General features: G+C 44.6%; 1 pseudogene; it reads left to right on the top strand.

Moving 5' to 3' along the window:
* The window catches only part of LOC140210655 (deoxynucleoside triphosphate triphosphohydrolase SAMHD1-like), a 90924-nt pseudogene that overhangs the window by 52315 nt on the left and 15946 nt on the right, over nt 1-22663 (top strand).

Below are 22663 nucleotides of genomic sequence, written 5' to 3'. Positions count from 1 at the left end.
TATTGTAAACAACTGGGGTCCCAGCACTGAGCCTTGCGGTACCCCACTAGTCACCGCCTGCCATTCTCAGATCTCAGATATAAGTGTGGAGTCATTGGTTAAGGGGAACAGAGAAGAGGTTCTGGTGTTGAGAATGTGGTTCCTGGATTGTATGAGTCAAAAGCATTCTTATGGGGAAGGGTGAACATCCAGAGGTCATGTTCAATATCGGTATAAATTACATTGGCAGGAGGGGTGACAAGGTCCTGTAGGGTGGGTTCAGGGGTTTATGTGCTATATTAAAGGACAGGTACTCCATGGTGGTGATTACAGGGTTGCTGCCACTGCCACGTGCTAGTGGGACCAGAAAGAGAAAGAAAATACAGTTAACATGTAGCTAAGGAGATGGTGCAGGAGGGAGGGCATCAGATTTTTGGATCATTGGGCTCCCTTGCAGAGAAGATGAGAGTTGTATAGAGAGGTCAGTTTGCACCTGTACTGGAGCAGGACCAATACCCTCTCTTGAAGGTTTGCTACTGCTACTCCAGGGAGTTTAAACTAGAGTTGCAGGGGAATGAGAACCAGAGTGCTTGGGCAGCAAGTGGATGGGCTGTGGAAAATGAAGATATAAACACGGGAAACAGAACATTGACCATGGTGAGACTAATGTTCTGAGTTGCATCTATTTCAATGCAATGAGTAATGTAGGCAGTGAGACTTGGCTGCGGTAGGGGAAAGACTGGCAGCTCAGTGTTCCTGGTTTCTGTTGTTTTAGACGTGATAGAGGGGGAGGTATTAAAGGAGGAGGGGTGGCATTATTAGTCAGTGAAAGTGCCACAGCTATGCTCAGACCACGCCCGTCTACTGAAACTCTATGGGTGGAACTGAGGGTAAGAAAAGAATGACTGCATTAACAAGATTATATTATAGACCACCCAATAGTCAGCAGGATTTAGAGGAACACATTTGTAGAGAGATAACAGACAATTGCAGAAAAATAAGCCAGTGATAGTAGGAGATTTTAACCTTTCGCACATTGACTGGGTCTCCCATACTGTAAGAGTGCTGGATGAAATAGACTTTGTCAAATGTGTTCAGGAAGATTTATTTAATCCATATATATATAAGGGTCTGAGCTGCATTTATTTCAATGCAAGAAGTATTGTCGGAAAGGCAGATAATAGTGCTGAAGATGAGGGAGTTAGTTTACCAACAGAGGCATTGCAATGTGAGGAGAGGCTCTTCCTAGGACAAACTTGCAGTCAACATGATGAGTTGCAACATAAAAGCAGACAAAATCGAGAAGGGTGTTTACAGGACGAAAGGTGTTATATTTGCATTCGCACAGTATACGGAATGTGATAGATGAACATGCAGCACAGTTGCAGATTGGCAGGTATGATGTTGTAGGCATCACTGAATCATGGCTGAAAGATTATAGCTGGGATCTTAATGTCCAAGGATACACATTGTATCAATAGGACAGGCAGGAAGGAAGAGGAGGTAGCGTTGCTCTCTTGGTAAAAATGAAATCAAATCATCAGAAACAGGTGGCATCAGGTTAGAAGCATTGAATCATTGTGCTAAGGAACTGCAAAGGTAAAAAAGACCCTGATGGGAGATGTATACAGACCCACAAACAGTAGTAAGAATGTGGCCTACAAATTAAAATGGGAGATAGAAAATGCATGCCTAAAGGACAATGTTACAATTGTCATGAGGGATTTCAACAAGCAGGTAGATTGGGAAAATTAGGTGCTGGATTCCAGGAGAGGGAATTTCTAGAGTGCCTATGAGATGGCTTTTTAGAGCAGCTCGTGGTTGAGCCCACTAGGGGAGCAGCTATTCTGCATTAGGTGTTGTGCAATGAATGAGAGTTGATGGGAGAGCTTAAGGTAAAAGAACCCCTGGGGGTAAGTGATCATAATATGAATGAATTTACTCTGAAATTTGAGAAGGAGAAGCTAAAGTCAAATGTATCAGTGATACGGTGGAGTAAGGGGAATTACAGAGTCATGAGAGGGGTGATGGCCAGAATTGATTTGAAAAGAACACTGGCAAGGATGATGGCAGAGCAGCAATAGCTGGAATTTTTGGAAGCAATTTGGAAGGAACAGGATGTATACATCCCAAAGAGGAAGAAGTATTCTAAAGGCAAGATGACACACTGTGGCTAGCAAGAAAAGTCAAAGACAACATAAAAGCCAAAGGGAGGGCATATAACAGAACAAAAATTAGTGGGAAGTTAGAGGATTGGGAAGCCTTTAAAAACCAACAGAAGGCAACTAAAGAAGTCATTAAGAAGGTAAAGATGCAATATGAAAGTAAGCTAGACAATAATATTAAAGAGGATATCAAGTTTCTTCAGATACATAAAGTGTTAAAGAGAGGTGAGAGTGGATATCGGCTCACTGGAAAATAATGCTGGAGATGTATTAATGAGGGAAGAGGAAACGTTGGATGAACTGAATAAATATTTTACTGTGGAAGATACTAGTGGTATGGTGGAAATTCCAGGTGTCAAGGATCACAAAGTGTGTGAAGTTACCATAACTAGGGAGATGGTTCTTGGGAAACTGAAATGTATGAAGGTGGATAAGTCACCTGGACCAGGTGGTGTACACCCAGGGATTTGAAGGAAGTGGCTGAAGAGGTAGTGGAGGCATTAGTAATGATTTTTGAAGAATCGCTAGATTCTGGAATGGTTCCAGAAGACTGGAAAATTGAAATGTCACTCCACTCTTCAAGAAGGGAGATAGATAAAAGAAAGAAAACTAGAGGCCAGTTAGTCTAACATCAGTGCTGGATGTTGGAGTCAATTATTAAGGATGAGGTCTCAGGGTACTTGGAGACACAGGATAAATTAGGCCGGAGATATCATGGTTTCCTCAAAGAAAAATCTTGCCTACAAAGCTGTTGAAAGTCTTTGAAGAAATAACAAGCAGGGTAGACAAAGGAGAATTGTTTGATGTTGTGTATTTGGATTTTCAGAAGGCCTTTGACAAGGTGCCACACCTAAGGCTTCTTAACAAGCTATGAATGCATGGTATTACAAGAAATATTCTAGCATGGATAAAGCAGTGGCTGATTGGCAGGTGGTAAAGAGTGGGAATAAAGGGAGCCTCTTCTGGTTGTCTACCCGTGACTGTGATGCTCCACAGGGTCTGTGTTGGGACCAATTCTTTTTACGTTATACATCAATAATTTGGATGATGAAATCGATGGCTTTGTTGCAATGTTTGCAGATGATAAGAAAATAGGTGGAGGGCCAGATACTTTTGAGGAACTAGAGAGGCTACAGAAGGACTTAGTAATATTAGGAGAATGGGCAAAGAAATAGCAGATGGAATATAGTGTCAGGAAGTGTATGGTCATGCACTTTGGTAGAAGAAATGAAGAAATTAGGCAGGTGACAGAAATGTGTGTAGGGGAATACTTTAGATATAGAGATCATAATTTTAAAAATTTCAAGGTAATTATGGAGAAGCTTAGGGCTGGTTCTCAGGTTGCAAATCAAAATTGGGAAAAGGCTAACTGAGGTGGTACCAGAAAGTATCTGGCCAGTGTGAATAAACACAAGAACTTCTGCAAATACTGGAAAACCTGGAGGAAAACTGCAGATCAGGCAACATCCATGGAAAGAAATAAGTCAACGTTTCAGGTTGAGACTCTGCATCAGGATTGGAGAAGAAGCAGGAAGAAGCCAGAATAAGAAAGTGAGGGGAGGGGAAAGAGTACAATGTGGCAGCTGATAGGTGGAATGAGGAGAGGGGGAATGAAGTAGCAATCTTAGAGGTGATAGGTGGAAGAGGTACAGGACTGAAGAAGGAATCTGATAGGAGAGAACAGTGGACCATGATCGAAAGTAAACAAGAAGGGGCACTAGAGGGAGGTGACAGGCAGGTGAGGAGAAGAGAAGTAATAGGGGATCCAGAAAGGAGACTGGAAAAAGAGAGAAGGGGGAGGGGGAGAAATTACTGGATATTATTGAAATTATTGGTTATGCCAACAGATTGGAGGTTACCAGATAGAACATGAATTGGTGCTCCTCTACATTGAGTGCAGCCTCATTGAGGCAGTAGAAAAGCCCATGAACTGACATGTCAAGATGGGAATTCAAATCAAAATGGATGACCATAGCAAAATCTCAAATGTGCTTGATGAATTGGTTCCCCCAATTAACATCAACTCTCACTGATGTTTTAGGGGCTGAACCAGAATACTGGATACAATAGATGATCTGTCAGACCTGCAGGTAAAGCATCACCTCACATGAAAGGACTGTTTGGGGCCCTGAATAATGGTGAGGGAGGAGTAAGAGCAAGTGCCAAGAGGGAGATAAGTAGGCAGAGATAAGTGGACAAGGAAGTCACATAGAGAGTAATCCCTGTTGAATGTGGGATAGGAAAATGTGCTTAGTGGTAGGATCCCTTTGCAAAAGTTATGGAGAATGCTGTCCTGGATGAAGAGACTCATGGGGTGGTGGGTAAGGTCCAGGGGAACCCTATCCCCACTATGCTGGAGGGAAAATGGGTGCGGGTAGACATGCGGGAAATGAAGGAGATGCATTGATGGTCGATGATGGAAACCCTGTTCCCTGAAGGAGGAGGACATCTCAGCTGTTCCAGACCTGAAAGCCTCACCCTAAGAACAGATACAGAGACGGAGGATCTGAGAAAAGAGAATAGCATGTTTACAAGTGACAGGGTGGGCAGCTTTCGAGTCAAGGTAGCTGTAAGAGTCAATAGCTTTCTGAAAGATAGTCTATCTCCAGAGATGGAGAGAGATCGATAAATGGGAGAGTTGGACTAAGTAAAGACCAGAGAATGATGTGGATGTTGAAGGCAAAGTTGATGAAATTGTGGAGTTCAGCATGGGTGCAGGAAGCAGCACAATGCAGTCATTGACGTAGCAGAGAAAGAAGGGGGAAACATTATGAGTATAGTATTGGAATATGGACAGTGCCATGTTGCTGACCAACAGGCGGGCATTGTTGAGGCCCATGTGGGTCCCCACGGCTACACCTTGGAGGTGGAGAAAATGGACGGAGTTGAAAGAGAAGTTGTTGAGGTTGAAAACCAGTTCTGACAGCCAGAGGAGAATGCTGGTAGAGGAGAAGTGCTTAGCCTGTTGTTAGAAAGAAGTGGAGAGCTGTAAGGCCTTCCCAAGGGGGACAGAAGTGTATAGGTACTGGACATCCACAGTGACAATGAGGAGATCAGGTTTGGAGAATTTAAAGTGTTGAAGTGATTGAGAGCCTAGTGCGCAAGGTATGGATTGGGATCTGTTGTCTTCCAGCTTAGAGATGTTTGGTAAATGGGAAACCTTCAAGAATGAAGTATTGAGAGTGCAGAGTTTGTATGTTCTTATTAGAATAAAAGGCAAGACTAACAGGTTTGGGGAACCTTGGATTTGAGAAATATTGAGGTCCTAGTTAAGAAGAAGAATGAGATGTTTGATTAACTCAGGAGTCTATAGAACTGATGCAAAACTACAGTGATCATATATGGATTACCCAAGAGGTCGTGCTTGCTGTCTTCAGGAAAATTAGGGTGGATAACTACCCAGGGCTTGACAAGGTGTCACCTCGGATCTTGTGGGAGGCTAGTGGAGAGACTGCAGGAGCCCTGACAGTATTTAAAATGTCTTTAGCTGTGAATGTGGTGCCAGAGGGCAAGAGGAAAGCTAATGTTACTGCGTTGTTCCAGAAAGGCTCTAAGAATAAACCAGGAATTTATAGGCTGCTGAGTCAGATACCAATAGTGGGTGAATTATTCTAATGCATTGTAATGGAGAGGATGTGTAAGTATTAGGGATAGTCAGTATGGTTCTTTGTGCGGTAGGCGATGTCTAAACATTCTTATACAATCTTTCGAAGAGGTTTCCAGGAAAGTTGATGAAGAAAAGATCATGAACATTATCTATGTGGACTTTAGCAAGGCGTTTCACAAGGTGCTGTAGGGAGGTTGTTCAACAAGGTTCAGTTGGCATTGAGGATAAGGTAGTAAATGGATTCTGCATTGGCTTGCTGGGAGAAACCAGGGGTGGTGGTAGATATCTCTGACGAGTAGATGGAGCCCTGTGATGAGTGGTGTCCCTCAGGAATCAGTGCTAGGTTTGTAGTTTTTTGTCATCGGTATCAACAATGTGCATGATAATGTGATAAACTGATCATCACATTTTCAGATGACTCCATGGGTAGGGGCATAGTGAACAGTGTAGAAAGCTATCAAGGCTTCCAATATATCTCTGGACTCAGAGAAGACTGTTAAGAGAAGCATGTTCAATCTCCTGGCAGTCAAGACGAGTTAGTAAATTGGATCTTACATGGGCTTCGGAGGTGAATCCTGGGAGTATTTTGTAGATGATTGCCTCTCTAACTGGAGACCTATGAGTAGTGTGACACAGGGATTGGTGCTGGATCCGTTGATGTCTGTCATCTGTATAAATGATCTGGATGATAAGATGGAAAATTAGATCAGCAGCTCTGTGGATGACCTCATAATTGTGCTATAGTTGACAGAAAGGGATCTGTCAAAACTTGCACTAAGATCTGGACAAGCTGGGAAATAGGCTGAAATATGGCAGATGGATTTTAATGCAAATAAGTGTAAGGTGTTGCACTTTGGAAGGATAAATCAAAGTACTATGTATAGATGGGAGGGTGGAAAATAAATAAAACGCATTGAGAGCATCGGCAGGGCTCCCTCCCCCCTATAGGAGTGTTGTATATGAAGGGCCCAAAGAATTGTTGAGGATTCCTACCACCCATCCCACTATCTCTTTGAACCCCTGCTGTCGGAAGGTGGCACAGAGGCATCAGGACTAGGACTACCAGACTGCTAACAGCTTTTTCCCTCAGGCTGTGAGACAAATGAATACCTGCCACCACTGAGATCTCGTCACACCGACAGCAAGCTGTTTACTGTTTATCTGTGCTACACACTACATACTGTACACTTCAATTTATATTATATTTTATTAATTTACTTGTGGTAATATTTTGTTTTATGTGGTGTGTGAGGTATATGATTTGCAGGTGCACCATGGTCTGGAGGAAGATTATCTCATTTGATTGTAAATATATACAGTCAGATGACAATAAACGTTAACTTGAACTTGAGTGGGAGTTGGAGACTTTAATCCTGGTGTGGGTCAATGGGACGAGGTAGAATAACAGTTTGGCACTGGCTAGATGGGCTGAAGTGCCTCCCTCTGTGTGGAGGTGCTCTCTGACTCTGTGACTCCTAGGTAAGTACAGATGAGTAGGTTTCATTAAGGACTTCACCCGCACCCCCATCTCCACTCACTGTTCGCCTCTTTGGTTCCTGTTGCTGATCTTAGGTGAGGTGCTGCATCTCATCCTGGGCGAGTACGGTTTGGTTTTCCCAATGGTGTTGCACTCGGTCTATGTCATGTGGCGGGAATGAGGGAGAGCCTGAGTGGTGGATCCATCTACACTCTCCTGTGTGCTGCTCAGCACTAACTCTGCCATCTCGTCTCCCCAGTGGCCGTACGAAGGTCGTCCTCAGGAGAAAAGATTTCAGGAGAAAAGATTTCTGTATGAAATCGTTGCCAATAAGCGAACTGGGATTGATGTCGATAAGTGGGATTATTTTGCCAGGTATGTAGGCCTCTCTGTAGTATTCATCAACTGCTTATGGATGTTTCATCATCTCTGCCTTTTCTCAGTGTGAGCTTACCAGGCACATGGTTTGGTTAATTTGGACCAGGCTTAATTGTTTCTGCTGGGAGCTTAATGTTTGAAAATCAGAAATGGCCAAGTCGTGGTCAAGTTCAGTCCTGCCGAAGGGTTTCGGCCCGAAGCATCAATTGTACTCTTTCATAGATGTTGCCTGGCCTGCTGAGTTCCATCAGCATTTTGTGTGTGTTGCTCAGGTTTTCAGCATCTGCAGATTTTCTTTTGTTTGAAGTTGTGTGTGTGTGTGTGTGTGTGTGTGTGTGTGTGTGTGTGTGTGTGTCTTCCATTCCCTCTTACACCCACCATTGCTTCTTCAGAAAACTGAACTAATTCAACCTGTTTCCCATTGATCCTCACTGATTTTTGTTGATGCACTATTGCATCCTGACTGGATCACAGTTTGATATGGAAATGCTCTGTCTGAGACTGCATGGAATTGCAGAGAGATGCAGACGCAGCTCTGGCCAACATGAAACCTGGCTTCCTCTCCATGGACTCTGTCTGCAGCTACAGCCCCCACCCCGGAGATTCTCTCGTCTTCTCCTTCCATTGAGTAGGATATGGAAAAGCTTGAGACTGTATCTTCATATTCAGACAGCTTCATTCTACTGTTATTGCAATGTTGAACAGTCCTGTTGAATGATAAAGGTGAATGCTTGCTCTCCCAATCTACCTTGTTGCAGCCCTCACACATCATTTGTTTACCTGCACTTTCTCTGTAACTGTAGCATTATATTTTGCCTTCTGTTATTGCTTTTCCTTTTCTCCTACTTTGACAAAGTTGTCTCTTAGGATAATCTGATTCGATGGCAAGGGAAACAAAGCTTTTCACTGTATCTCGGTACATGTCACAATAAACCAGTTACCAAAGAAATGGCAGAGGCTGCTATTAATGTGTCTTCTTGTCTCTGAAGGGACAGTTACTATCTTGGAATCCGGAACAACTTTGACTATCAACGCATCCTGAAGTGTTCTCGAGTCTGTGAAGTCGACAACATGAAGATCATATGCACTCGAGATAAGGTGATAGATGTTTTGAGAAACAGCAGAGTCCCTTAAGTTTGGTTTGAAAATCCTTGGCTTATCCAGCCTGAACTAAATTTAACTGTTGTATATTGTCAGTCAGAAATATTATCTCAAAGCACCATGGAGAAGTACACACGAAAGATTCTACACATACTGGAAATCCAGAGTAACACAAACGAAGTGCTAGAGGAACTTGGGAGGCCAGGCAGCTTCGATAGAGGGAAATAAAGGACCAATGTTTTGGGCTGAGACCCTACATCAAGACCAGAAAGGAAATGAGAAGAAGCTGTTGGGGGGGTGGGTAAGGGAAAGAGTACAAGCTGGAAGCTGACAGGTGAAGTCAGGTGGGGGAAAGGTAGGTGAGTGGGGACGGGGGAGGGGGATAAAGTGAGTAACTGGGAACTAATGGGTCGAAAAGGTAATAGGCCGAAGAAGATATCTGATAGGAGAGGAGAGTGGAACATGGAGAAAGGGAATGAAGACGAACACCAGAGAGAGGTTTTGAAGACAGAATATAATATTAATGGTAAGACTCTTGGCAGTGCGGAGGATCTGAGAGATCATGGTGTCTGCATCCATAGGACATTCAAAGTTGCTGCGCAAGTTGACAGTGTTGTTGAGAAGGCGTTGTCATATGGCGGTGGCTGGGAACGGATCCAAGTGCAAGACACAGACACTGAAGTACTAGGTACAGGACTAGGATACAGGGCGATGGCAAGTACATGGACAGGAAAACCAGGAACCTGGAACAGGACTGAACAAGAGAGCTAGGAGCCCAGGCTTGGACTCCGAGCCAGAGACTGGACAAGGACCCAATACCTGGGTCTTGCCTCTGGCTCGGACCCCAGAACTAGGCACGGATGAGGCTTGGCAGGCAGGCAGGACGAGGCTGGAATCTTCAGGCTTGAGGCTAGAGGCTAGAGACTTGGCCTGGCTTGGCAAGAGGCTAGAGGCTAGAGACTTGGCTTGGCAAGAGGCTAGAGGCTGGAGTCTTCAGGCTTGAGGCTAGAGGCGAGGCTTGGCAGGAGGCAGGAGTCTTCAGGCTTGAGGCTAGGCAAGAGACAAGGTGAGGCTGGAGGCAGGAGACTTGAGGCAAGGCGAGGCTGGAGGCAGGAGGCAGGAGACTTGACGTGAGGCGAGGCTGGAGGCTGGAGGCTGGAGGCAGGAGACTTGAGGCGATGCGAGGCTGGAGGCTGGAGGCAGGAGACTTGAGGCGAGGCTGGAGGTAGGAGACTTGAGGCTGGAGGCAGGAGACTTGAGGCGAGGCGAGGCTAGAGGCTGGAGGCAGGAGACTTGAGGTGAGATGAGGCTGGAGGCAGGAGACTTGAGGCTGGAGGCAGGAGACTTGAGGCGAGGCGAGGCGAGGCTAGAGGCTGGAGGCAGGAGACTTGAGGTGAGGCTGGAGGCAGGAGGCAGTAGAGGCGAGATGAGGCTGGAGGGAAGAGGCAGTAGACTTGAGGTGAGGCGAGGCTGGAGGCTGGAGGCAGGAGACGAGGCGAGGCGAGGCTGGAGGCTGGAGGCAGGAGACGAGGCGAGGCGTGGCTGGGCTCCTCCTGGGCAGGGCGCGGTTCACCTGGGCAGGGCGCAGTTCACCTGGGCAGGGCGCGGATCTCCACCCGACAGAGACAAGGGACAGGAAGGGACAGAACCAACCCCAGGTAATGGCAAGATGGCCTGGCTTACCTAGGCGGAGGCGAGGGACAGGAAGGGACAGAATGAACCCCAAGTAACGGCAAGACAGCCTGGCTTACCTGGTGGAGGCAAGGGACAGGAAGGGAGCTAGGTACAGGGTGGCTCCAGGACAAGACTGCAGGCGAGACGAGGCGAGAGTTACCGGCAAGATAAGGCAAGGCTTCTGGCAAAGCAAGGCGAGACGAGAACTTCAGGTGAGGCGAGAGTTACCGGCAAGACAAGGCAGGGCTTCAGGCGAGGAAACAGAAGGCAGAGGAAGGGGTACAAGAAATAAGGACAAGAACAATCCAGCAGCCACACCCTGGTCTCCGAAGGTATTTATGCAGCCAGCCCCAACGAGCATCAGCTGCCTCAGTTAGAGCTAAACAAGAACAGAAACAGGGTAAACAGGAAAACCTGGAGCAAAGGTCGATGGACCGGACCGTGAACCGGAATACCGTGGGATTGAGTTCAAGATTGATGAGGTAATGTTAGAGCTATATAAGACCTTGGTCAGACCCCACTTGGAGTACTATTTTCAGTTCTGGACTCCTCACTACAGGAAGGATGTGGATACTATAGTGTAGCCCCCCTGGCCAGCCTCAGGGTCGCTCAGCTCACTGTCGTCTAGGGAAACAGCCCTTGGCCCCACCAAACTGGGTAATAGTTTGTGTGGATGCTGTGTGATGTACCCACCCTGCCCAAATAACAAGACAATACACCAGATAGGTTTGAGTGATCTACAGTTTATAGATACTACTGGAACTATATAATTAATAGAGAATAAAATATAAAAGGAAAATAAAAGGCACCACACTTATCAAAGTTCAATCTCTTCGTGCACAAAAAAGTTGGAGCTCTGGACCCTTCTTCTTCACCCTGCGACCCCTCGGTCCGCCTCGACCGGCTGCCTGGGATCAACAACGGTGGCCGACCAGACGCTCCACACAAGTCCGTCTCCGTCTCCTCGCCGAACGCCCTCCTTGGGGTTCCACCCCGTTAGTGGACATCACAGCACCTGGTCCATTCTCTGTCTCTCTCTCCCACCTTCACCCTCAAAACCCCACACATACAAATCTTCCAAATACACCAAAGTCATAACAACTATCCCAATTGGTTCATTACATCCTCTTATCACACCCTAACCCACAACAAGCTGCTAGCGCAAAGCTTTCTCAGCTTTTAACATAACAACGAAGCATTCCCTATTATAACATAACAAAGAAGCCATTTTAATTAGCCTCCGCAGTAACATAAAAGACGAAACCCCCCTACAGTAGAAAGAGTACAGAGGAGTTTTACAAGAATGTTGCCTGGTTTGGAAGGCATAGCTTATGAGAATAGTTTGAGTGAACTTGACCTTCTCTCCTTGGAGCGACAGAGGACAAGAGGTGACCTGATACAGGTGTATAAGATGATGAGGGGCATTGATCGTGTGGATAGCCAGAGGCTTATTCCCAGGGCTGAAATGGCTAACACGAAGGGGCATAGTTTTAAGGTGCTTGGAAATAAGTTCCGAGAGGATGTCAGCGGTAGCTTTTTCACACAGAGAGTCGTGGGTGCATGGAATGCATTGCCGGCAGTAGTGGTGTAAACGGACACAAGAGGGTCGTTTAAGAAGAGGTACAGCCGAAGTTTCTTACTATTTCTTCTTTCAGTTTGTCCTGACGAAGGGTCTTGGCCCGAAGCGTCAACTGTACCTCTTCCTAGAGATGCTGCCTGGCCTGCTGCATTCACCAGCAACTTTGATGTGTGTTGCTTGAACTTCCAGCATCTGCAGAATTCCTCATGTGAGGGTCTTTTAACAGCCTCTTAGATAGGTACATGGAGCTTAGAAAAAGAGAAGGCTATGCAAGAGGGAAATTCTAGGCAATTTCTAGACCAGGTTGTATGGTCGGCACAATATCGTGGGCCGAAGGGCCTGCAATGTGTTGTTGATTTCTATGTTTCTATGTGGTAACTGGCTTTGCACAGAATTGAACAGTCAAAGAACAGCTGAGATCACAATGGGGGATCAGTGAGAATGGGTCTGACTGAACTATGGTAGAAGAGAAGATTTAAACTTTAGGGTAGCCATAACTAGTATAAGGTTAATGGTTCTATTCCTAGCACCAAGGAGGAACAGAGAGGTCTTTGAATCCACATTCATAACCCTCAAAGTTGCTGCACTAGTTGATAGAATTATTAAGAAGGAATATGGTTTGTTGGTCTTCAGTAGTCGCAGAATTGAGTTCCAGAGCCACGAGGTAATGGTTTTCTCCTGGAATGAAGGAGGATGAGAGATGACTTGATAGAAGTGTAAAAGCTGATAAGAGGCGTAGGTAGAGTGGACAGTCAGAGACGTTTTACCATAGCAGAAATGGATAATACAAGGGGGCATAATTTTAAGGTGATTGGAGTAAAATATAGTTGGGTGTCAGAGGTAGGTTTGGCTAACTAAGAGTGATGGGTGTGTGAACTGTTCTGTCAGGCATTGTGGTAGATGCAGATACGTTATGGATATTTATGGTACTCTTGGATAGGCACATGGATGGAAGGAAAACGGAGGGTTATGTAGGAGGGAAGTGTTGGATTGATTGTGGAGTAGTTTCAATGTTCAGCACTGTGGTGTAATGGTCTATGTTCTCACTCATTCAGAACTTGCTGACCTTTTAGAAATGCATCTGCAGATATAAAAACAATTTAAAGTTAAACATGGAAAATTAAGCAAAATGGGGAGGACGGGCCACAACCAATAGAGGTACAAGAGGTTTAAGAGTGGTGTTGGGACAACGGTCAGTTTACAGAAATGGCTGTTGGATAATTATTTGACATTAAAATCCCTGAATGAATGGGGTATGTGATGGAGCAGAGATATTGGCATCTGTCGGATCTGTGAACGGGCATAAATGTCATCATCATGAGATTGGTGAATAACTTGCGTGTTGATACTCTTCAATGCCTGGGATCTGTTCCTGACACATACAGGGTGAAGTGATCTCTCATTTTCCATCTTGTTCTACAGGTAGCTGACGACTTGTACAACATGTTTTACACACGTAACACCTTGCATCGCAGGGCCTATCAGCACAAAGTGGTCAACATCATTGAGAGCATGTGAGTATTCCTGCAGTGTGGCTGGTACGGTGCTTTCACTCATTTTACACCCTTGCGTCCACCCACTCATCTTCTCCCAGCCCTTGTGCTGGTGAAAGGCACTGGCCTGTGTGAAAGGCACTGTCACCACGTGGGTCAGCCTTTGGCTACTAACTGACAGATAATTTGGTCACGCCCTTTACTAACCAGGACGTGGTGTGTTTGTTGCAGTGTTCACTCGGGTGTTGCTGATGAGTAGTGAATCTGAAGACATGTTTCCTTCACATTCCTCTCCCATAACCCAAGTATGCTGAGACCATTCCCACATCCATTTCTTGTGTTTGCTGTCAACATCATGAGGAGGCTGTGGGACAACAGTACTGACACGATTCTAAACATGTTCATCCATTAGGATCATGGAAGCAATGGTGTTGGCAGATCCACACATCCTGATCAGCAGCTCGGGTGGGAACCAGTATACAATGTCAACAGCCATTAATGACATGAGGCTTACATTAAACTCACAGGTGAGTACTCCTGTCCTTATGTCTGACCAGAATTTACTCTTTAATCCTGAATGTTCACTTCACAGGACAAGGCCATCCAGCCATTGCTACCTATTTGTGAGTGCCCACCAATAAATCCCACTGCCCTGGTCTTTCCCCTGTTGTCCTTCATTCTTTCGCTGTTTATTTGAAGATCAAACTCTGTTTTGCAGGTGTTTCTGGGCAAGCCTTGTCATTACTCTAGCCTGCTGCATTTTGTTATAAAATAGCACCCCGTATTCTATCTGGTCATCTTCAACCTGGCACATGAAAATGGAATTCTCAAACTCCCAGTAACTGCACCCGCTCTGCTCTTTTTCCCCTTTGTTCTTTCCTCTCTTCAGGCTAAAGGCAGCAACTGGTGAAACAGTTTTATACTCAGGAAGGGGAGATGGTCAGCATCATGATGGTGTAGCTGTCATTTTGAAGAAAGACATTGAGAAGTGCTTGCCGGAGTGGAAATCAATCAACAGTAGAATGATGAGAGTCAGGCTGAGAGGGAAGGTAGTGAACATGACTGTGATCCAGTGCTATACTCAGACTAATGATAGTGGTATTGAAGAAAAGGACGGCTTCTATGAACAGCTGCAATTGGAAGTAGAGTTAACACCATGCCATGGAATAATCGTCATCATGGGAGATCTAAACACCAAAGTGGGGAATAACTGGGGCCTGTAATGTGCTGTAGATTTCTATGTTCTATGTTCTATCAACTTGCACTTCACAAGGGACATGGGCACCATGGATATGAAACGATGAATAACAATGGTGAAAGACTGTTAAAATTCTGTGCCATGAACAATCTGGTCAAAGTAGGGACCCTCTTTCCACACCATGAAATCCATAAACTGACATGGTGCTCACCCAGCAGACGCGACAACAACCAGATTGATCAAGGGCCCACTCCAAGATGGCACTGGTGTACATTGGCGACACTCAGCGGGCTGCAGGAAATTGTACTTGTTCTCCTCTTAAACATACTCCTTTTGAACCACTCTTACTGCATCTGCAGAATATAAATTTCCTCTTAACAGCAGACAATGAAATTAGAATTAGAATTAGACTATGCAGACACACGGTCCTCTTTTATTGTCATTTAGTAATGCATGCATTAAGAAATGATACAATATTTCCTCCAGTGTGATATCACAAAACACAGGACAGACTAAGACTGAAAAAACTGACAAAACCACACAATTATAACATATAGTTACAACAGTGCAACAATACCATAACTTGATGAAGAAGTCCATGAGCACAGTAAAAAGTTCAAAGTCTCTCAAATGTTCCACATCTCACGCAGACGGGGGAAGGAAGAAAATCTCTCCCTGTCATGCCCGACCACAATCCGTCTCTGAATCATCCGAAAACTTCGAGCCTCCGATCAGCTCTCCGACACTGAGTACTGAGCGCCATCTCTGTCCAAACGATTTGACCTCAATCTCGGTTGCCAACAGCAGGCAAAGCCAGGGATTTTTAGGCCTTCCCTCCGGAAGATTCCCAACCACGCAGTAAAGACAGCAGCGAACGAGCGTTTCAGAAATTTCTCCGGATGTTCCTCTGTGCTTTCACGTCCGTCTCCATCAAATCAGAATTGTCCACAGCCCTTATTTAACGGATACGATATCATTGATCATCAATGATCTTCAGATCACACGTTCGACAGTTGAATACGGACCGGTTCAGCGTGGCACCTTTAAGGGTCAACGGCATGGCTGAAAGCACAGCAGGAGAGATTGAATTCAAACCAGGCTGAAGTGCAGGGGGATGAGGCCTCCTCTCCCCACCATCTTGTTGGCGAACGTGCAGTCGCTGGAAAATAAGATTGACAATCTCAGGACAAGGCTACTGTCTCAGAGGGAGATAAGGCAGGTCTCAGATGATGTTGCACTGAAACTTGGTTAAATGTAGACACACCTGACACAGTGGTACGACGGGAAGGTTTTACAATTTTCAGAATAGATCTGAGAAGGAAAAAGGCGGCAGTGTAAGCTTTTCAGTCAATTCTCTTAAGCAGATCGACTTTGGGTTATTTCAACTTCTTGTCTCCTGAATGAGGACAATTAATGATTAAATGTAGACCATTCTACATGGAGATCTCCTCCGTGATCCTGACTGCAGTTTACATACCACCAGCGGCTGATTATCAGCAAACATTTGTGAAACTGCATGAAGCTGTCTGTGAACAAGAAACAGACCATCCTGATGCATTGTAAATGATAGTCAGTGACTTTAACCAGGTCTGTTTGAAGGGAGATCTGCCCAATTATCACTTGCATGTGATCTGTTGCACCAGAGGTCCCAACGCACTAGACTACTGCTACACTACAATGCAGAAAGCCCATTGTTTGTTCCGGAGACCACATTTTGGCAAGTGGGATCATTTGGCTGCACTTCCACTACCTGAATACAGATAGAGACTAAAGAGGAAGACTCCAGACATCAAGACAAGTAAGAGGTGGTTTCGGGAGGCAGAGGAATGGCCACAGGATTGCCTTGAGTCAGCGGACTGGGCCGTGTTCAAGAACTCATCTGAGGTGCTGAGTGACTTTGCCAGAGTCATTACAAACTTTATTAAAACAGCAATGGATGAGTGTGTCCCCACAAAATCCTTCAGGGCTTTCGCCAATCAGAAACCCTGGATGAACAATGAAATCTGGAATATTCTGAGAGCCGGATTAAAGGCATTCAAGTTTGGAGATCAAGAATGCTACAAACGATGTAGGTATGATCTCCGGAAAGCTGTCTCTCAGGCGACGTGGAGATTCCAGACTAGACTGGAATCAAGGAGGGATGTTCAACAGCTGTGACAGGGTTTGAATGCCATAACCTCCTACAAAGTTAAATCTTGTGACATAGGGGACAGCAGAACTTCACTTCCTGATAAGCTCAATGCCAAACAGTCATCATTTCATCCAATGAGCCTCTGGAAGATCCTCTGTATTTTCTGGCCAAGAAGGTTCTCCAACCATGCTCTTCTCTTTCAGTGTCATCAAAAGGAATTGGCCACAATCATCATGAGGAAACATTGGAGATGGATTTGGCACAAGATGATAAGAGAGGCCAACTCCATCACCAAAACAGTACTTCATTGGACCCCTGAAGGGTGGAGGAAACACAAGACACCAAAGACAACTTGATGCCACATCACTGAGGCGGAAATGAGGACCCTGAATTACACTTGGCGCACAGTAGAGAACATGGCCATGGACAGACAGAGACTGTGGATCTTCTTTGCTGCCCTAAACACCAGCTGGGTAACAGGCGGTAGCTACAAAATAAAACAAATTATACACAATCAACCTGGTCATAGTATTGGTAAATGTGGTGACTAGGCTTCTGTCAGCTGCTTCAAGAACCGAATGGTTGAAGAACAGTGGCTGTTCCGGAACTTCACTACGTACACATTACTGCACCTTTCGATTACTCCTCCAGGCAGAAGGCAGTGAGACTTCCCTTCAAACAAGTGACGAAAGTAAGAATCCAGAGTAACAGAAGACCATTTGGTCCATCGAACATTCTCTACTATTGAAGACCATGGCAAAAATTCTATCTCTGCAGCATCTCTGTATTCCTTGATTCCCTTACAAAAGTCCACTGTGGGCAATGTACTCAGAGGATGGGTGATGTAATGGTTGGTGTCAGGGTCTGTAGTCTAAAACTATAACATTGAGAGATTTTAAGCAGAAAACTGTACATTACTAATCACTTTTCTAAATTAATGCAAAATCATCCCTTTTGTTTGGAAAAGTACAAACTCCCTGGACGCAGAACTCGGAGTGGACTGTTAACAACAGGACGTCCAGTCTCCTGGCATTCAGGATGAGTTAGTAAATTGGATTTTACATTGGCTTCATAGGTGAACCCTGAGAGTAGTTTGTAGATTGTTGTCTCGCTAACTGGAGGCCTGTGACTAGTGTGGCGTAGGGATCGGTGCTGAGTCCATTGTTGTTTGTCATCTATATGACGGCATTCCGCAGTTCAGCTCATTTAGAGGATGATAAGTAATATTTTGATTTCTGTACTGCTACTCTTGCTGCTATTGAGATTTGTTTTTCCTTTTGTGATGTGTTTGTGCTAGTTCCAGTAGTGTTTACTTGTGGCCTTGCACATGTGTGTCATCTCATTGGTTTAAAAATATATATGTGAAACCTTCATCTGAACCAGGAAAAAGCACATAATAAATTTTTAAATAATTTTAAGAATTATAAAATGAATCTCAATAGCAGTAAGTAATAGCAATGTAGAAATCAAAATAATACTTACCATCCTCTAAATGAGCTGATCTGTGGAATGTCGACAGACTAAGTTTAATTCTGACTCAACATACTCTGACTCTCTCAATGTACTGTTCCCTATCGCAACACTGGCCACCAGCCGTGGTCTAGCCTTGGACAAAACACTCAGCTCTTGCACCAAACAGGTGCCCCTTTTATACCCATCAAAACCCCTTACACTGGTACTTTTACATGCATGTGATACCTGCACCATGAATTCAGCTTCCAGTGAAAGTCATGTTTTCACCATCTTCCACTGTTATGGCTGTACACGTGTACTCCCCTAATTTTCTCAAACTTTGCTGTCAACTGGGTCTCTTGTACTCTCCTAAATAATCTCACTGAAAATTAGCACCATTCTGTCTTTCAAACTTCCGTTTTCTTTTAGTGTATACCAAGTAGGAATCACATTGAACTTTTTCCTATGGTACAGGAACGGGCCAAAGTGACTCAACAGAATAACAGTTTGGCATGTACAGGATAGGCCTGGGTCTGTGTCGTATTGCTCTATAACTGTATAACTCCATTGCTAATCAGTACGAATCACACATTTATCTTCCTAATTCGCTTTAAGTCAACCAGAAAACAAAAGTTTGTTAGATCAGTGCAATTACATGTTGTTACAATGTTTGTCTTTGCTCTTGTATTTTGTTGTTACAGACAGTATCTTTGAACAGATTCTGAATTCCTCTGAACCTGAGCTGGAAGAGGCACGGACAATCCTGAAAAACATCATAAACCGCAGATTGTACAAATGTATTTGGCAGACACAGGCTAAAGAAAGGAGAACAATTACACGGGTAATTATTACTTTGGCTGGTAGACTCTTCAAAGAATTCCACCAAATTTATCAGGCAAAATTTTCCCTGAAGGGAACCATGCCTGCTACACCCTATTTTAACATGTGCCTCCAAGAAGCAGAAACCACATCCTTAACAATCAATTCCAACATTTTCCCAACCACTGAGATCAAACTAACTAGCCTGTAATTTACTTCCTTCTGCCTCTTCTCCCCTCTTGAAGAGTGGAGTGACATTTGCAGCTTTCCAGTCCTCCGTAACCATGCCACAGTCCATCGATTCTTGAAAGATCAATACTAATGCCTCTACAATCTGTTCAGCCACCTCCATCAGAACCCTGGAGTGTACACCATCTGGTCTACGTGACTTATCTACCTTCAGACCTTTCAGTTTCTCCAGCACCTTCTCCCTAGTAATGGCAACTTCACACACTTCTGTCCCCAACTCTCTCAAACTTCCTAAATGATGCTCCTGTCTTCCACAGTGAAGACTGATGCAAAATACTTATTCAGTTCATTGGCCATTTCATTGTCCCCCATTTACTACTTCCCCAGCATAATTTTCTAGCAGTCCAATACCTACTATCCCCTCCCTTTTACACTTTATATATCAGAAGAAACTTTTGGTGTCATCTTTCATATTATTGGCAAGCGTAACTTCATATTCTATCTTTTCCTTCTTCATTACTTTTTTAGTTGCCTTCTGTTGGTTTATGAAAGATTCCCAATCCTCTCACTTCCCACTAATTTTTGCTGTATTAGATGCTCTCTCTTTGACTTTTATGTTGGCTTGGACTTCCCTTGTCAGCCAGGGTTGCATCATCCTGCCTTTAGAATACTACTTCCAGCTGAACTAAAGTCAGTGACAATTGTGTCATACGCATCCAGATTTAAAGATGAATCCCTGAATACAGTCCAGTCTACCGATTCAAAGCAGTCCTACAACCGCCCCTGTGTTTCCCTTGTCCATACCTTCTGGGTCCTCACTACTGGTGCTGCAGTCTTCAGTCTCTGCCTGTATTCAGGGGGTAGAAGTACAGCCAGGTGATCAGACTTTCCATAGTGAGGGCATGGAAGAGCACGGAGGGCATTCTTGATGATGGTGTAACAATGGTCCAGTGTGTTGTTTCCTCTGGTACTACAAGTGATTTGCTGATGGTAATTATTTAGTGAGTTAAAATCTCCCAAAATGATGATGAAGACATCAATTTCTGCTGTTTCGTGCATGTTGATCCCATTGCTCAGATCATCCAAAGCCTGTTTGACATTGATTGAGGTGGAAAGTACACTGGTTCCAAAATGATCTCAGAAATTTCCTGCAGCAGGTAAATTGGAAGGCACTTAATTGCGAGATATTCCAGGTCTGGTGAGCAAATTTGGGACAGCACTGGTACATTTGTGCACCAAGAGGAGTTGATCATGAGGCACACAGCTCCAACCCTGCTTTTGAGACATCAATAGTCCTATCCTGACCGTGTATAGTAAACCTGTCAATCTGAATCACTACATCCGGCTAATGTTCTCTGATATAGCACCCTAGTGCTGAGACCTTCAGTTTTATTCACTAGAGACTGTAGGTTTGCCAGCAAGACAGTTGGTATTAGGAGACTACAAATGCATTTCCTTAAATGCACTTGTATTCTTGACCTGCAGCTATGTTTCCAACATGGAATCCAATTTCATAGGGACGTACAGAGGCCCAGCTACTGTAACTTATTGATTAGCATTGTGGGAATGATGGTGTAAAATGCTGAGCTATAGTCAATGAACAGCACCTTGACATAGGCGTTCATATTGTCCAGGTGAACTAAGGCTGTATGAAAAGTCATTGAGATTGCATCTGCTGTAGACCTATTGTGGCAATAGGCAAATTGCAGTGGGTCCAGGTTTTTGCTGAGGCAGGAATTGATTCTGGCCATGATCAACCTCTCAAAGAATTTCATCACACTAGATGTGAGTGCTACTGTGCGATAGTCATTAAGGCAGATCACACTACTCTTCTTGGCACTGGTATAATTGTCACCTTTTTGAAGTAGCTGGGAACTTGCGACCATAGCAGAGAGAGGTTGAAAATTTCCTTGATTACTCCCGCGAGCTGGTTGGCACAAGTTTTCAGAATCTTACCAGGTACTCCATCGGGACCTTCTGCCTTGTGAGAGTTTATCCTCCTTAAAGACAGTCTAGCATCGGCCTCTGAGACAGAGATCACAGGGTTACCGGGTGTTGCAGAGGTTTTCACAGCTGTAGTTATATTATCCCTTTCCAAGCGGGCATAGAAGGCTTTGAGCTCACCTAGTAGTGAAGCATCACTGCCATTCATGCTGTTGGGTTTCACTTTGTAGGAAGTAGTGTCATGCAAACCCTGCCAGGGTTGACATGCATCAGATGTCACCTCCAACCTTGCTCAGAATTGTCTCTTTGCTCTTGAATTCACCCTCTACAAACCATACCTAGCTTTCTTGTACAGAGCTGTGTCACCAGATTTGAATGCTACAGATCTATCCCTCAGTGGACGACATACCTCGTGGTTCATCCATAGATTTGGTTTAGGAATGTACAGCCAGTTTTCACAGGCACACGCTCATCCACACAGGTTTTCATGAAGCCAGTAACAACTGCAGCATACTCATCCAGATTCGAAGATGAATCCCTGAATACGGTCCAGTCCACCGATTCAAAGCAGTCCTGTAAGCGTCCCTTGTCGACATCTTCTTGGTCCTCACTACTGGTGCTACAGTCTTTAGTCTCTGCCTATACTCAGGGAGTAATACAACTAGGTGATCAGACTTTCCGGAGTGAGGGCGTGGAATATCACGGTAGGCATTCTTGATGCTGGTGTAACAGTGGTCCAGTGTGTTGTTTCCTCTGGTACTACAAGTGATTTGCTGATGGTAAATACTTAGTGAACTTTTCAAGCCGGCCTGGTTAAAATACCCCAAAATGATGGTGAAGGCATTAGGGTGTTCTGTTTCATGCATGTTGATCCCATTGCTCAGATCATCTAAAACCTGCTTGACATTGGCCTGAGGTAGAACGTATACCACTAACAAAACGATCACAGAAATCTTCTGTGGCAGGTAAATTGGAAGGCACCTAATTGCGAGATATTCCAGATCTGGTGAGCAGAATTGGGACAGCACTGTACGTTTGTACACCAAAAGAAGTTGATCATGAGGCACACACCTCCACCCCTGTTTTTGAGACATCAATAGTCCTGTCATGACAGTGTATCGTAAACCTGACAACCTGAATCGCTGCATCCAGTATGGAAGGGGTTAACCAGGATTCTTGGAAGCAAAGGATGCATGAGATCCTAATGTCCCTCTGATACAGCACCCTAGCTCTGAGATCTTTGATTTTATTTACTGGAGACTGCATGTTTGCCAGCAAGATAGTTGATATTGTGAGCCTAAAGCTCCATTTTTTTTAATGCACTTGTATTCCTGACCTGCAGCCACGTTTCCAACATGGAATCCAGTGAGAAGTGCGACTACAATCAGCTTTGTTTCCATTGGTTTTTAGCAGTGACAGTTTATTCAATTGCATTGCAACATCTTTATTGACTGTACAGACCTTGGATGTATTTGTG

The sequence above is a fragment of the Mobula birostris genome, chromosome 2 (assembly GCF_030028105.1).
Source record: "Mobula birostris isolate sMobBir1 chromosome 2, sMobBir1.hap1, whole genome shotgun sequence".
In the NCBI taxonomy this organism is placed as follows: domain Eukaryota; kingdom Metazoa; phylum Chordata; class Chondrichthyes; order Myliobatiformes; family Myliobatidae; genus Mobula; species Mobula birostris.
Note: the sequence above shows the minus strand (reverse complement) of the source record. Positions and strands in the feature narration are given on the sequence as shown.